We start from the raw sequence: 17,639 nt of genomic DNA, 5'->3' as shown, positions 1-17,639 counted from the left end.
ACCCCTCACCCAAAACATGGCTGGAATTTGGGGTGAAATTCCACTAGACCCTAGGGCTTGAAGTTTGTAAGTAGCTCAACATTTTTACTGAAACCCTAGCTCGATTTCACAAAGCACTAAGAGTCATTGTAAGACATGGTAAGATGAGTTGTCAGTGTATCATTGTGGTGATTTGTATGGTGGAAACATCACCTTTTGCCCAGCAATTATTGATTCGCAGTAAAGATTGATCAATCTTTTAACTCTTTGTTAAGGGCAGTGGACACTATTGGTAATAACTCAAAATAATTATTAGCATAAAACCTTTCTTGGTGACAAGTAATGGGGAGAGGTTGGTGGTATAAAACATTGTGAGAAACAGCTCCCTCTGAAATGCCATAGTTTTGGAGAAAGAAGTAATTTTCCACGAATTTGATTTCGAGACCTCAAGTTTAGAACTTGAGGTCTCGAAATCAACCATCTAAACGCACACAACTTCGTGTGACAAGGGTGTTTTCTTCTTTCATTATTATCTCGCAACTTTGATTACCGATTGAGCTCAAATTTTCACAGGTTTGTTATTTTATGCATTTATGTTGAGATACACCAACTGTGAAGGCTAGTCTTTGACAATTACCAATAGTGACAATTACCAATAGTGTCCACTGCCTTTAAGTTGGCCCCAGAATTGATTTTACAAGACCAAAATCTGATTTCAAGAGATGTTCAGTAGGTGAATTTCCAAACTGACAGTGTTGGGGCATCACAATATGCAGTACTTCATAGTTAATCACCCCAACCTACATTATACATTAATTTAAATTGCCATATGCACATTTAAAACAATTTTGTTTCAGAAGTTCTCTGTTAAATTTACTGAAGCACCTTCTGAAGTTCAAAAATATCATCTATGATCTCTGACCCCCATTTCCTTTAAAACTACTCTTTTAAAGATTGACAGTGAATATATTGAAAACTCTGAATTGCTCCTTATTTAAAGCCAATATACACTTTCGGTACAGAAAAAAAAAAAGTTCACAGATTACCAAATAACCTAACAGGTTTACAGAAGGTAATGGTGAAAGACTTCTCTTGAAATATTATTCCATGAAATGCTTTACTTTTTGAGAAGACATTAAAACAATATATATCAATTCTCGATAGCGAGAATTACGAATTTATTCTGAATACATGTCATGACACGAGGAAACAAGGGTGTGTTTTCCTGTTATTTTCTCCCGACTCCGATGACCAATTGAGCCTAAATTTTCACAGGTTTGTTATTTTATATATAAGTTGTGATACACGAAGTGTAGGCCTTGGACAATACTGTTTACCGAAAGTGTCCAATGGCTTTAAAATACATGTTCATTGTACAATCATGATCATTGGCCTGTCTCATAAAAGTGGTGCAAACAGTCGCATGTAAATTCTTCGCTGAAGACTGATATGACCCACTCATTTGTTTACACAGTATACTGTTGTACGTACTGTTCAGGGTAGCCTAGTGTGTACAGTGTCTGACTCCTGCTTGTAATGTAGGCCTGCTACTAGTACTACTGATACATGTATTGCTGATTTTCTCTTGTTTAGTGTGTGTTCAATACACAATAATAAACCTCTGGGTTTGTGTTTGTGGTTTTGTCGTAGGCATTCTGTATTGTAGGATTATGGAATTTGTTTACGCCTACATGGAAATATACAATGTAAGAAGCCATAATATTTCCAGTGTAGTGTTATACATTGAAAAAATATATATTAGCTTGATAGTTTGATTGAAAGGATATTTGTTTTGATGGTACAGTACTACTGAATAGGCATGTTGTTGGTCTATTGTAGTCTACTGTAGGAAACTGACTAGAACTGTGGAAAAGTCGTTAAATGTTTATTGTGGTGTTTTCTGTCATGCAATTTAATGTTTTCACACAACACTGCTCTCACTAAATTGCTTTCTCCTGAATAGCACCCGCACATTGTAGTCCTGAGAGCAGTACTAGTCTTGTATGAAACAGCAGTCTTTTGAGTTGCAAGAGAGGCGAGTGTCACCAAAAACATTAAAAAACTGACGTAATTATAGGTCCCTTTTTAAAAACTCAAACTATACTATTTGAGATGGAGGTCACCAATGTTTAGTTTAATTTTTTAATTAATAATATTATGCTCATAAAATTTACCGTAGCCACCCTGAACTCATCAAAATCCAACAGCATCCTACAAAACAACATTTTACAACAAAACGACAATCCACAGGCATACAGTGCATGAATATTCTTTTAAATCTTTATAATTGTTTTGTACAATTTATTACACGTTCAGGTGCATTGTGTGTAAGGCTGTAGGCTGCACATTAATGTGTCTGCCATCAACACACCTGTCTGTCTCGCATTGTGCATTTATAATGCATTGTAGTGCACAATTCTTTTATGAACTCACACACACAAAGCAATGCACATCATTTTATCGATTTTAAGAACAGTACACATGTATGCTATATTGACACTATAAATTAATGTGTGTTGCTTGTGTGTATTTTTAGTTTTGCACATAAATGCACAATGTGTGATGGACACATGGATTTCTCTCCTAAACATGACTACAAAGTTTTTTCACACAAAACAACATTATGCACCCGTCTTTGTATGTATATAATGGGCTATGTTGAAAATGCCGGCCCCTGTGCACTGTGGTGTTATACAGGCATGGTATTCTTCCTATTTCCAATTTTGTTTCCCTGAGAAAATTTGAAAAGTTTTCATTTAATAATAATAGCCTGACAAATATTATTAAAGATGCTGGACACTATTGGTAATTATCAAAGACCAGTCTTCTCACTTGGTGTATCTCAACAATATGCATAAAATAACAAACCTGTGAAAATTTGAGCTCAAATGGTCATCGAAGTTGCGAGATACCAATAAAGGAAAAAAACACCCTTGTCACACGAAGTTGTGTGCTTTCAGATATTTGATTTTGAGACCTCAAATTCTAAACTTGAGTTCTCGAAATCAAATTCGTGGAAAATTACTTATTTCTCAAAAACTACGTCACTTCAGAGGGAGCTGTTTCTCACAATGTTTTATACTATCAACCTCTCCCCATTCCTCGTCACCAAGTAAGGTTTTTTGCCAATAATTATTTTGAGTAACTACCAATAGTGTCCACTGCCTTTAAACCAGACACCTTATAAACAACTACGTCGGCCCTCTTGCTAGAAAATTATTTTTCCTACTTTTTTCAAGCACCAAATATCATGCTTGATATCAGTGATATTTTGAACGGACATGATTTGTAACTTTACACGCATTTCTCACCCCGTGTGTCAAGTGCGTTGATCAAGATTCAGAACTTGAAATAAATGATGTACATATTGTACCATAACGGTACAGATTCATCATTGCGCATTACTATGAAATGGTCTGTTGCAGATCGCCATTACATGTAGGGATCTTTGGTTAATGCATGAGTTAAAAGCAATAATAGCAGTGATTATTCATTGGGCCTTCCTACTCTGATTACTGACCTTGTTCTATGAGTCATCGATCGGCAAACAAAAGTAATCAGTCTAGATCACCGGTCATATCGCAGTTTACATTTATTCAAAGAGGGATCCTTTTCTGCTAGATGCAAATTTACACAACAGGTCATTGAAATACCCTCTGGACCAGAGACCAGGGCTGAAAATTCCTAAAGCAGCTTAAAGGCAGTGGACACTATTGATTAAAAGCCAAAATAACAATTGTTTCTATTTTGACACCAATCACGTATGTACAATAAGGTGGGGAATGCCTAATATCACACTGTAGACAACCGTGCAGATAAACGCACCCTTGGCGCGCTTTTCATTGAGAAGACGCTCAAAATAATTATTAGCATAAAACCTTACTTGGTAATCGGGAGAGGTTGATGGTATAAAACATTGTGAGAAACAGCTCCCTCTGAAGTGATGTAGTTTTCAAGAAAGAAGTAATTTTCCACGAATTTGGGTTGAGACCTCAAGTTTAGAATTTGAGGTCTCGAAATCAAGCATCTGAAAGCACACAACTTCGTGTGACAAGGGTGTTTTTTCTTTCATTATCATCTCGCAACTTTTATGACCAACTGAGCTCAAATTTTCACAGGTTTGTTATTTAATGTATATGTTGAGATACACCAAGTGAGAAGACTTGTCTTTGACAATTACCAATAGTGTCCACTGTCTTTAAAAAGCACTAAATTTAGCTGAGTACTTCAGTCTCAGCTACTGAATACATACATGTATACCATCCCACATGTAGCATACTGTGACTAGTAGTATCCTGAAGCAGCATAGAGCTACGCTGAAAATGCCGCTTTACAAATTTCTGCTACATGTAAGCGCAATTTTGTTTGCATGAAGCCAGTCACAAATTGTTTCTGTGAAGTGTTAATTTTAGTTTTGCTGGTAACCTGTTCATATTTATTCAAAATTTAAGAAATATTTTAGGTCTTTTCAAAAAACAAGTACAAACATAGTACTCGTGCATACAAGTGTCGTGTAACTCTGATTGCAGTAGAAAGTTCTGAGCTGTAAGACTTTGTGTTCTACATGTAGTGAAGATTTCCATGGAATACAGCCCCTTTCAAGGAAGATGCTTAATTGCTTTATCCTGTCCCAGGGTATAATATCTTATTTTTGTGATTGATTTGTGACCTCAGCACCCCTGGACCTCACACTGAAAGATTTGTTTGGCAACACATTAAAGCAGCCTCTCCAACACTTTGGATATGGAGGTGCTGCAGTTTTTATCATTCAAATTTGTTTCACAGAAGGAGGCGGGATAGTGGGGGAGGTGTGCCCTAGTAGAGAGATGCCTGAGTGTTTTTCTAACTTTGTTTGTGTGAGTGTTAGGGTGTTGTCCAATTATTAAAGGAACACGTTGCCTTGGATCGGACGAGTTGGTGTTTGAAAAGCGTTTTGTAACCGTTTGTTATAAAATGCATATGGTTAGAAAGATGTTGTAAAAGTAGAATACAATGATCTACACAAATATGCCTCGAAGGAACACGTTGCCTTGGATCGGACGAGTTGGTGTTTGAAAAGCGTTTTGTAACCGTTTGTTATAAAATGCATATCAGCCATTCCATGGTATTTGCGCTTCATAGTAAAAAAATTAAAATGGTTATCAGTGAAGTTTTTACATTTATTTTGAAACAAGAACACCTAGTGCTTCTATTTCTAAAAAGACTTTATAAAAATATTCTTTATTGTTTTTGTGACAGCCTTGGGAGTAAAGGGTAAAAAGTGTACACTGAAGTCTGAAAAATCCTTGATATTCAGGTTTTGAAAAAAAAATCATGAAACAATAGGTGTTCAGATTTAATCATTATGTATAAACAACAAAGAGTCATTAGTAAGGACAGCCAAAATTAAATATACCTTTTTGAATTATTGACTTTTGAAAAATGGGAGTTAATTTTTACCCTCGTTTTACTGTCACGCGAGTCACAAAAAAAATGATTATAGTATTTTTTCTGTTATAGACCCTCAACATTTTTTTTCTTCTCTCTCATAATAGTGGTCTTTTCAAAGGGTCTTTCAAGAATTTATTAGGTTTTTTTTACCTAGGCATTCTACTTTTTAAAAAAAACACCCTCGAGTTTGTCACGCGAGTCACGGCAAATGCACTTAATGCACATGGTTGGCAAAAGCTACTAAAGTATTCTAGGGATGATGTCTACATGGAATGTTAAAAAAGCACCCCAGCCTACTGGAACATACTACTATGCCCCTGAATTTCTAAAATTTATGTTAGAAAAAGGAATTATTACAGTGTACAATTATGACTTGGCACACTGTCAGCAGATCATGTTGAACTACATGTACCATGTGTACACTGCATACTGCACTGTACAATGTATTCACATCTGCATAATTTAAATAATACAAGGAATGATAAACTTAAAACAAGAACGAACAAAAATATTTGATGAAACTGGGTATTTTAAGACAGTATTCTTAAGTTAGATTTGGAGAGGGGCATCAATAAAGAAATTACTTAACAGATGTACATGTACTCAGCCTAACACAGTCTAATGCCATTAGAACTTGACACCAAAATTGGTTGTTTCTTATCAACCTACTCTGCTAAGCGTAGTGAGAAAAAAGTCCTTCCCCAATCAAAAAACAATATAATAATTTCTAGTAAGGGTTCTCTCTATGAGTTTGAGTGGTTCTGAAGAGAACTGGTGGTTTCACAACTCTACTTTTCGACCAGACAGTGTTGTTGAACCACCAATTCTTTTCAGAACCGTCCCAACATTACCATGTTTAAGTCAAATCCTCTTCAGATTCTTAATTTTCCTTTAAATGTTGCTTCAGGTGTTTCTTCCTTTGATGAAAAGATTCAATTTCAAGTTCTAAGTGTTCTGAATGAAATAAATTGTTCTTGTTATGCAGTATCCTGTTTAGCTATTGTATATTTTCTCACTTGTCACGCGAGTCACAAACTTCTGTCACGCGAGTCACGTTGCATTTAACAAATTTTCAATTTTTTAAAAACTTTTTATTTTGTACTTTTTATTGTAAAGTATTGTGCTTCTCTTGAACTTAAAAAAAAAGTGATCCGGGACTAAAAAGTTTCTATGAGTTCTCACGAATGGGCAACGGCATACAGGGATACAAGACCTTTCATTTTTTGGCAGTCACGCGAGTCACATTTTTGGAACACCTATAAAAACATGATACCTACACAATTTGTGTTCGTTTTTTATTTTTTATTATAGGGCTCTTTACTAAGTTTATATAAATTGAGTTACATGAGAGCCACGTTTTATATTTTGGAGTATAGATCTTTCAAAAGTTGAAAAACCAGTGAGATTGTCACGCGAGTCACAATGGAATGGCTGATATGGTTAGAAAGATGTTGTAAAAGTAGAATACAATGATCTACACAAATATGCCTCGAAATTGCGTGGTTTTCTTTTTACCTCGTCCAATAACACGGTCGGCCATTTATGGGAGTCTAAATTTTGACCCCCATAAATGGCCGACCACGTTAGTTCGCGACGTAAAAATAAAACCATGCAATTTTGAGTGATACTTGTGTGGGTCATTATATTCTACTTTTAAAATATCTTTTTAACCATATGCATTTCATAACAAACGGTTTCAAACACTTTTTATACACCAACTCGTCCGATCCAAGGCAACGTGTTCCTTTAAGTTCTGTGGTTGTGAAATTGCAGACTAGTGTTTGTAAGTGTACATTAGGTGTATTAAAGGAACATACATTGCCTTGGACTTCGAGTTGGTCTTTGAAAAGCGTTTGAAACCCTTTGTTATAAAATGCATGATTAGAAAGATATTTTAAAGGAACACGTTGCCTTGGATCGGACGAGTTGGTCAAAACAAAAGCGTCTGTCCGTTTTGTATATAATGCATTTGGTTGGAAAGATGTTTTAAAAGTAGAATACAATGATCCACACAAGTTTGCCTCCAAATTGCGTGGTTTTCCTTCTATTGTGCGAACTAACACGGTCGGCCATTTATGGGAGTCAAAATTTTGACCCCCATAAATGGCCGACGTGTTAGTCGACGAGGTATAAGGAAAACCACGCAATTTCGAGGCGTGTTTGTGTGGATCATTGTATTCTACTTTTACAACATCTTTCTACCCATATGCATTTTATAAAAAACGGTTACAAACGCTTTTCAAAGATCAACTCGACCGATCCAAGGCAACGTGTTCCTTTAAAAGTAGAATATAATGATCCACACAAGTATCACTCGAAATTGCACGGTTTTCCTTTTACCTCGTTTTTCGTTGACTAACAAAATTGGCAGACCATGTTAGTTTGCAAAGTAAAATGAAAACCGCGCAACTTCGTGGCAGATTTTTGTGGATCATTAAATTCTACTTTTAAATCATCTGTCTAACCATGCATTTTATAACAAACAGTTACAAACGCTTTTCAAAGACCAACTCGACCGATCCAAGGCAACATGGTTCCTTTAATAAGATACACTGTCCATCTGCATGGGATTTTTTTTCTTCTTCTTTAAGTTAATATAAATAATAGGCGGGATGAGCAAGTTTCAGGCCTGTATGCTTCGTTTTTGAAAGGGCAAGGGCACCAAGGCATTTTCTTCTTGGTAAAGGGCACCCTATGATGAAATTGCAAATTTGCACTGGAGCATTTCAAGGGCACCAAGGCAATGACCAGGGGACACGGAGGCAATCGCCTTCGTTGCCTCCGTGAAGTATCAGGCCTGAAGTTTTGAGTTGGCCGCTCCCCCCCCCCCCCCCCCCCTCTGTTCGTCATCAAAAATCAAACTGTGTGGTCTTCGCAGAATATCAGATTTATAAATTACATTTCTTCCATTAAGCTGTGTACAGATCATGCCTGCAGCAGGAAGGCAAATGTCTGCATGGTAAAAATGTGATGTCACAGGTCACATGGTCTATACATTGTCATAAAATATGTGAGATTCATTGAATGTACAGTACAGCACATGTGTGGAAAGTTACAAAAATACCTGGTAATTTTCCATTGACCCTTTCTACACGTATGGGGGATGCCCTCCCTAGTCCCTCATGTCATGCAGAGCTAGGGAATAAGTTTGGGAGAAAGAAAGATGAATGTTCTAAAGTAGATGTTTCCTTGCTCTTGGGAGCTGTCATCCGTGTTAGGAAGGAACAAACACATATTGATCTTTAGTTTGGGCACTTGTGCAAATTCCCATTCATGAAATTTAATACATCAAGTGACAATTGTCTAGGCTAGATTATTTTCCGATTGTGTTTATTAATTAAGTAGATGATTTGACCTCAGGTAACATCATTGTGTTGATGTGTAGTTCCAGACATGTGGGTGATTACACGCCAGATGCATCGAATGGAAATATGCATTAGTTCACACAAAAGGATTTGTGTGTCACACAATTTGTATAAATCAGCAGAAACAAATTTTCGTGTGACCATGGGCTCGTTTGGAAACCATGCCTTCCCTGCTCGTGCTCCGTCTGTTTGAAGCACCAAAACGCATGCAAATACTGAGGATTTGTCCTTAATTTGTGTAGTTTGTCCCACAACAAGCACACTAAAATACCCTCATAAAGAAGAATCATAGCAATCACCAAAATAGGGAGAAAGAAAGTTCACATTGTTTCCAAACCTGAAGCATAGTGTTTTTGGTGAATTGTAATGTTTATGGAATAAGGGAAACCCGGGCCAGTAAGTCACACATCCATAAGAAAAGCTAAAAATTTTTGTTTTTTTAACAGAACTACATGTAAGCCCTCGCTCAAGTCATGCTTATAGAATATAACCTTGGTACAGCTGGTACTCCTGTGGTTTTTTTTTTGCAAGGCAATAGGGAGCAAGAAATAGTCCACAACAACTGACCTGAGAAGTTGTGGGTTTAGAATAAGTGAAGGCAATGGCCAGGGACATTGCAGCAGTTTCCGCCGAGAAGCACAATGTGGTCATTATATAACCAATACATTTACTTCTTGAAATATTGATTAAAGCCATTGGACCCTTTCGGTAAACAGTGTTGTCCAAGGCCCACACTTTGTGTACCACAACTTCTATATCAAATAACAAACCTGTGAAAATTTAGGTTCAATCGGTCATCAGAGTCGGGAGAAAACAACGGAAAAACCCACCCTTGTTTCTGCGCATTTCGCCGTGTCATGACATGTGTTTAAAATAAATCCGTAATTCTCGTTAACGAGAATTTATATTGTTTTGCTGTTTTCTCAAAAAGTAATGCATTTCATGGAATAATATTTCAAGAGAAGTCTTTCACCATTGCCTTCTGTAAACCCTGTAAGTTATTTGTAAATCTGTGAACTTTTTTTTTCTGAACCGAAAGGGTCCAATGGCTTTAAAGATCATACCCATAGCTGCCTGCCTTCCACAAAATAACATCTTAGTTAGAGGGACAGGCATGTATGCTTATTTTTGGAAAAAGTAAGGGCACCTAGGCATTTTTTCCTTGGTAAAGGGCACCCTATGAGGAAATTGTAACATTTTTACTGAGGTAATTAATTTAAGATGGGAAGGCAATGACCAGGGGGCATGGAGGCAATCACTTTCATTGCCTCCGTGAATTATCAGGCCTGAAGGGAGCCTGGGAATTACATGTTTTTTTCTATGTTTGCTTACAACCCAGCCAGTCTCAGCACAAGGTCAATAGTACATGTAATGTAGGTCAACTTTTTCACACAAGCAACTGTGGAGGCCCTATGTATGTATGTAGTCACTGATTGTAGGGGGTCCACATTTTTTACACATGATAGGGATGAAATAATAGTTGACTAAGAGCATGTGTTGCACAGTAGGCCCCTATTTAGTTAGTAGTGCACAGGGCAAGTTTAGAAGTGGCGTTTGCTAGCCTGTAGCAATAGACCGATCCATTAAGCTCTGCCCCATTGCGTATTGACCAATCACAAAGCAACGAAGGTCCGACTCTAAGGTCCGACATGCGTGCGCGTATCTTGGCGCTCGCGGCAGAGTTGTGCAGAAATGCATTGGAGAGCCTTTGTGCTTGATCACACGTGCGTCGTGGGTGGAGTCTACTGGATCGGTCTGTTGACGGGTGCATGACGTTCACGTGTATAAAACATAAAGATAAGACAGTGATTATTGAAGTGATTATTCAAGATTAAACTGTATGTAATCCCCTTGGATGGTTGATAATATGTACATGTAGTGTAGACAACATGTGCATATGATGTGCCATAGAGGCGCAAAATCAGCTCTTTTATGATCGTACTTTGACCTTTGACCGATCAGTTATTAGGGTTTGTACTTTTTAAAACAATATTGCACTGTTGCTGATTGTGTACATCATGAACATTGAGCAAAGAACTGGCTTTGTCGGTCCAAACATAGAGCAAGGAACCCAAATGTATGCATTCGAGATGTAGTATTAAAGACAGTGGACACTATTGGTAATTGTCAAAGACTACGTCACTTCAGAGGGAGCCGTTTCTCACAATGTTTTATACTACAAACCTCTCCCCGTTACTCGTTATCAAGTGAGGTTTTATGCTGATAATTATTTTGAGTAATTACCAATAGTGTCCACTGCCTTTAACCATGGTTTGCGGTAACACCATGTGTGTATCTACTTGCCAGGTAGAGTTGTTCTTAGAGAACTGTCTTGCTTTATTCTACTGTCACGGAGTAGATAATCAAAGGTTCGGGAGACTTCTCAGTTCTCCTGACAATGACTAGAGCAAGCTAGTCGAAACGTTGAGACCAATTCAGAACTGACTCCGCGGCAGTACAGTTAATTACGATCCTATAAGCTAAAGTAGTAGTCCAGTCTATTTTCTATACCATTCGCCCTGGTAATAGTTTAAAAGCACGGCACAGTTCTTTTCGGAACTGAGAAGTCTCCCAAACCTCTGATTATCTACTCCCCGGCAGTAGAATAAAGCAAGACAAGTAGATACACACATGGTGTTACCGCAAACCAAATACATTGATACCTCACCATGCAATGCCTGAAATCCTATATAGTATTAACCATCTTTAGTATGTGTGACGTCTTTTTTAGTGACTAATGTGTAAAATGTTTATAAAATGTCAAAACTAAATTTGTTGCTGAGTGTTTTGGTTGAGAGCTCTGAGCCCTGATACTGTCAGAGAATTTTGACAGGAACTGTGTTGAGAGTGTTTGGTATGTTTGGTGTGAACTGTTCACTCCGTTATGGGTTACAGCCGACCATTGACAGGTGTAGAGCTTTAGAACATTGTATTTTCCAACAAGGCATGTTCTGAACAAACAAACAAATCATCATCGTCCTAATCCATCTTATCTGAGAGACTGATACAAACACGTGCAGAATCGTCTGCTAAACCTTGCTCTTTGGCTAAATGAAACAACACGAGTATAGGTTGGGCACGTAATGTACGCACTATTATATAACTTTACATCCATGTTTCATATTGTGAAATTATGTATGCTGCAACAGGGCCCAATTCCATAAAGCTGTTAAGCAGAAAATATTGCTTGACAAATTTCTTTGCTAAGCAAAAAATTAATGGGGGCCAGTCACAACAATTCAAGCTAATGTAGTTTTGGCTGGTAAACCTTTTTTCTGTTTTAAAAGCAATACTTTTTGTGCTTTTAAAACAAGTTTGTTTTTGCATACAGGCTTCATGAATTTGTGCCGAGATCTGAGGCATGTCTGGAATTTTCCTTATTGAAAAATAGAATTTCTTAAAATAGGTGTGAGCATAACTAGGCACATGTTACCTCAGCAATGGCCGCGGTGCTCAACACTTGTGCGCATGGTGCGCGCCTGAATGTGTATGGATACGAACGTAGCAGACCAGGGGTCGATTTCACAAAGGTAGTCCTAACTTAGGACTAGTCCTAAGCAATGCTAAGAGACAGGACTGGTCCTAAGTTAGGACCAGTAACTCATTCTAACTTAGGACTGGTCCTATCTCTTAGCATTGCCTACGACTAGTCCTAAGTTAGGACTACCTTTGTGAAATCCACCCCAGGGTATAACCCAGGGTATACCCCGGGGAAGCTAAGCAAACGCACCCAGAGTTTGGCTCAGACATTCTAGTCTTGAGACTCTTGCTCAGTATTTTGTTAAAAATCTAAAGTGGCATTATAAATAAACCCATTCCTACATTCAATGCATTTCTATATAGATTAAAAGTTGATCTGTTGTATTGCATGATGAAAAGGCTCATTGAAGCATGATGATTCTTGAGTCTTTTAGATACAGTCTATATTGTGAGTTTGGGAGGTCACTTTTGCATTATGAGCCACAATCACTGGGGGCCATTTAAGGGCCCTGTTTTGGGTGCAGACAACCTATAAATTAGTCTGTATTTATGCAGAAAGTTTTGTAAAGTGAAGTTTTGCTCCCCTCATTGGCGCACACAGAAAATTGTTGTTGGTTTGGGGGGGGGTGAAGGGTACATGTATGTAGATGTTGAGTTATGTTTTTGAAGTATTTTTGTATAATGTATTATTCGAGACACCAACACAACAACAGTTTTTGTGTTGTGCCAGCCAACTTTTCAGGGCCCTAAATATAAATTTAAGTAATAAAATTTTGAGGGCAGGCCCTTGGGTTGGTTGCTCTAGCATGCATAAGCCAACCCTTGAGTGAAACTTGTCTGTTTTAATGCCCGTTTGTGGCAATTAAAAACAGTTAGAAGTTTTTGCTTTTCCCCTATCAATTATTGCCGATTTTCATGAAAACAAAGATGACAGAAAAACACCCTGGACTTGTCAACCAGGCAATGTTGTGGCATCCCTTTAAAAGTTGTCATCCAACCTTGACCTCATGGTTGGTCTAGCTGTGACAGCATTGAATGTGTTTACACACAATGTGCATGTACTAGACTTGTATCCACAAGCTTGACAAGAGATAGAACCACAAACTACTTACTATTACACCAGTGTGTACGCACACACACAGGTCTGTATGCTTAGTTTTTGAAAGGGCAAAGACACCAAGGAATTTTCGCTTTAGTAAAGGGCACCCTATGATGAAATTGTAAGTTACTACTGGACCATTTTAAAAGTAACAAGGCACTGCCCAGTTCGCATGAAGGCAATTGCCTTCGTTGCCTCCATGAAGTATCAAGCCTATAGTACGATTGTGTAATCTAAATTTGTCATTTCAAACAAAATGACTTGGATATATGTACAAGGGTTTGCCCTTAACCTTTTTAGTGAGTTCCCAGCAACACCAGGACCGAAGCTCCACAGAATTCTGCACTTGAAGGCAATTGCCTTTGTTGCATCCATGAAGTATCAAGCCTCTGTACGATTGTGTAATCAAAATTTGTCATTTCAAACAAAGTGACTTGGATATGTGTACAAGGGTTTGCCCTTAACCTTTTAGTGAGTTCCCAGCAACACCAGTACCGAAGCTCCAAAGAATTCTGCACTTAACATCCCATGATTATGTGCTCTGCACAGGGCAACTGTAAACACTTTTCTAAATGTTGTAAAAATAAAACTCAATTCGGCCTCCTTAAAAACAGTGGACACTATTGGTAATTGTCAAAGACTAGTCCAAGGTGTATCTCAACATATGCATAAAATAACAAACCTGTGAAAATTTGAGCCCAATCGAAGTTGCGAGATAATAATGAAAGAAAAATGCCATTGTCTCACGAAGTTGTGTGCTTTCTGATGCTTGATTTCAAGACCTCAAATTCTAAAGGTGAGGTCTCGAAATCAAATTCGTGGAAAATTATTTCTTTCTCAAAAACTACGTCACTTCAGAGGGAGCTGTTTCTCACAATGTTTTTTACTATCAACCTCTCCCCATTACTCGTAATCAAGAAAGGTTTTGTGATGATAATTATTTTGAGTAATTACCAATAGTGTCCACTGCCTTTAAGGCTGTGAAGATTTTATTTGTGAAATAAACCAATCAATCAAAAAACACATAATTCCGCGGTTATCAGAGCCATGAAATTTAACCCAGTTGGCTTGTCATGTCTCCAAGATGTAGAAAACAGAAAATCTTTCAAATAAAAACATTCTTTTCAACATCTTGAACTAGCCAGCCGGTACACTTGGTTGGAATGAATTCTGTCTGGTCCTCGTGTGTTCTACATGTAACTGACATTTGGCCAGCGGACCGCTGTGAAGGTAGCCTTTAGACAAGGCGCACGCGGCACACCGGATAGCACGCACATCCCCCAAAATGTAACGCACGAAAAAATACTATCACCGCGAGCGGCGAAGCCGCGAAGCGCCTTTACCAACTCGTTTTGGGGGCCTAATGTTTTCTCTTTACATTTGCCAACGATTTTGGTGGGAGAAAATGTAACGAATTTGCATCGAACGAAAAAATACTATCACCGCGAGCGGCGAAGCCGCGAAGCGCCTTTACCAACTCGTTTTGGGGGCCTAATGTTTTCTCTTTACATTTGCCAACGATTTTGGTGGGAGAAAATGTAACGAATTTGCATCGAACGTTCTTGTGACGTCATGCAAGTGGCTTCTTATTGGCCAGCAACTCACCACGCTAATGCATTATGCATTACATTTTCTCCCACCAAAATCGTTGGCAAATGTAAAGAAAAACATAAGGCCCCAAAACAAGTTGGTAAAGGCGCTTCGCGGCTTTGCCGCTCGCGGTGATAGTCTTGTTTCGTGCGTTACATTTTGGGGGTTGTGCGTGCCATCCGGTGTGCCGCGTGCGCCTTGACTAAAGGCTACTGTGAAGGGAGAATGCTGTTTACTCAAACTCTGTAAACACTTGATGCTGTTTGACTTGATGCATCTGTGTGGTAGGGCCTATGCATTTGATGCTTGATTATGTCAGATCCAATATATAAGTAGTACTGCAGTGGTGGAGATGGACAGACAGACATGAACAGACTATACCATAGAGTAAGGACCGTGTTCAGTGTTGTGAAGGAGGAGGACGGTTTGAGAATGATAAAAAAGCGATGGAATTCCTTACGCATTTGTATGTACTGACACGCTAACTTACATACAGTACATTTAGCCCCTACTGTACATACATCTTGAACATTATCATTACATGGTGTTACCGCAAACCTTTCTATATCGTATTTCCACCATGCAAAGCTTCAAATCCTACTTACATCATGATCTTCTCAACCCATACAATGCTATCCTCCTTGCAAACTCTAGTCTTACAATGTATAACCTTCTTTTTAAAAGAAGGTTTGAGCCCATATCCAATCACTCAATGAGTAGGACTATCAATGAGACACCAATTTTTCTCACATGCTGCACCACGCGCCTGTGGAATAATTTGCCACCACATGTAAAATCATCAGTTTCTTTTTCCCAGTAGTCTTTTCAATCCAGTGTTTAAATACAAGGTTTTTTTTATTGTGTTTTTAAATTTCTTACTGACATATGTATTCTGTCTATATTTCTTAACACAAATTTTATTTTAATCATTGCACATTTACATTTTGCTTGTTTGTCCATGAGCACTTTTGTGGAGTGTGCTTTATAAGTTTTTATTATAGTAGTGTGTAATGTATGTAGGCTGCATACTAAATGCACCCAGCTTGTAGTCTCTTTCTTCCCTTTATTTTCTACTCAATATCAGCATTCAGTGTGCAAAAAAAACATCTTCAGTATTTGAAATATTTTGCTTTGCAATATTGTCAGACAAAGTTATTCTCTGCATAAAGGATCATTGGAAGCGTGTTTATGCATGTGTACCACACACAAGTCATTTTAAAGGCAGCGCACACATTCACAAAAACGCATCCCTGTGGAGCACTCTTTCATTCTTTCCTTTGTCCGCTGCCCTTGATGTTTTCCCAGACTTTGTACACACAAATCCTGGAGGAGCACCCTAGTCTTTCAGACAGGCCTTGAACTTTGCTCTTGAAGGGGCACGATAATTTCTGGGGCCAATTTCATGTAGAGCTGCTTGTGATTGACAATAAGCCCTTATTCTGGCAATCAACATTTTATTATGTTGGCTTCTTTTTCTGCTTTTAAGCAGACGGTACCAGCCAAACTACCATATTATCACATGTACATGTACAATTAGTGACTAGTGTCCTCATTTCTGCTATGAGCAGACAATTGTTTCAAGAGCATATTTTCTGCTTTAAACATGACTTTGAAGCAGCTCTATGAAAATGGGCGTAGCTCCGGTTAGGGGACCATCTCTCAGAAGAAAGTTTCAATTTGTATTGTAACTTAGCAAAGGGAACCACGGCAATTGCTTAGAGTGCTTTTGGTTACATGTTATTTAGAGCCTGGGGTCATTGTCCACACACATTGTGTTCATGTCAGGATTCCAGCATGCTTTCATGCGGTATAGAAAATCATTATGAACTGATCTGTTTGCTTTACATGTGTTTAATTAGGCATATCACTCTTCAGAAGTTATTGAATTGTCATTTGTCCATAAAAGAACCGGGTGCAAACAGGGTTTAAAAGTTCCATTGGACTGCTAGACTGAGTGAGGTCAGTTCAGCCACAGATCTTTGATTTTGTCACAATGGAACTAGTCTGGTAGTCTGGTATTTTTCCCGCCTTTTTTCCAAATGCTTCTAAGGGATAATGTAATTAAGCTTTTGAAGGTCAAATTTTCTAAAAATTTAAGCGATTTATGTAAGACGACTTATTATTAAAGCACACAGGCCGATACACCCCACGCATCAAATTGTATGCCGACCTGTGCAAATTGTTACAAGTAGGGACAAATAGATAATATTTATTTTTTTATTTTTTTATTTTTATATAATTATATAAATATTTTTTATTTTTATTTTTATTTATTATTATTTTTTTTTTTTTTTTTTTTTTTTTGGGGGGGGGGGGGGGGGGGGGAGGAAGGGACTTCAAATAAAATTTCAGTTCACACAAATCTCAAGGACAAAGCTGTTTAGATTGCTCCAGATTGCACAAGTTTTTTAAACCAAAGATAAGCACTGAGTTTTTAAAAGATTCTGATGGTCCCTTGTTTTAGATCAGTGTACACTTGCATGCCTTGAATTTCGTCCTTGTAGGGGCTCAGGAATTGTTTTCTCTTGTAAGGGGCACTTGCAGAGAGCAGCACAGCAAAAGCACTTTTGCAATTGCTGTGGGTGTCATTTGTTTTTTCAGGCCTTCTTTGGGCAAATTTCAAAAATTGATGTTCAGAATTATATAATGCACATTCAAAATGATTTGATGTGTTTATTTTATGTTCTGCTAATTTA

General features: G+C 37.9%; 1 protein-coding gene across 1 annotated transcript in view; it reads left to right on the top strand.

The window, feature by feature from the left end:
* The window catches only part of LOC139938208 (MLX-interacting protein-like), a 39,245-nt gene that overhangs the window by 2,985 nt on the left and 18,621 nt on the right, over nt 1–17,639 (top strand). The window lies entirely within an intron of this gene.

Source organism: Asterias amurensis, chromosome 6, assembly GCF_032118995.1.
Source record: "Asterias amurensis chromosome 6, ASM3211899v1".
In the NCBI taxonomy this organism is placed as follows: domain Eukaryota; kingdom Metazoa; phylum Echinodermata; class Asteroidea; order Forcipulatida; family Asteriidae; genus Asterias; species Asterias amurensis.
The sequence above is the reverse complement of the archived record's forward strand: the minus strand, read 5'-3'. Positions and strand labels throughout refer to the sequence as shown.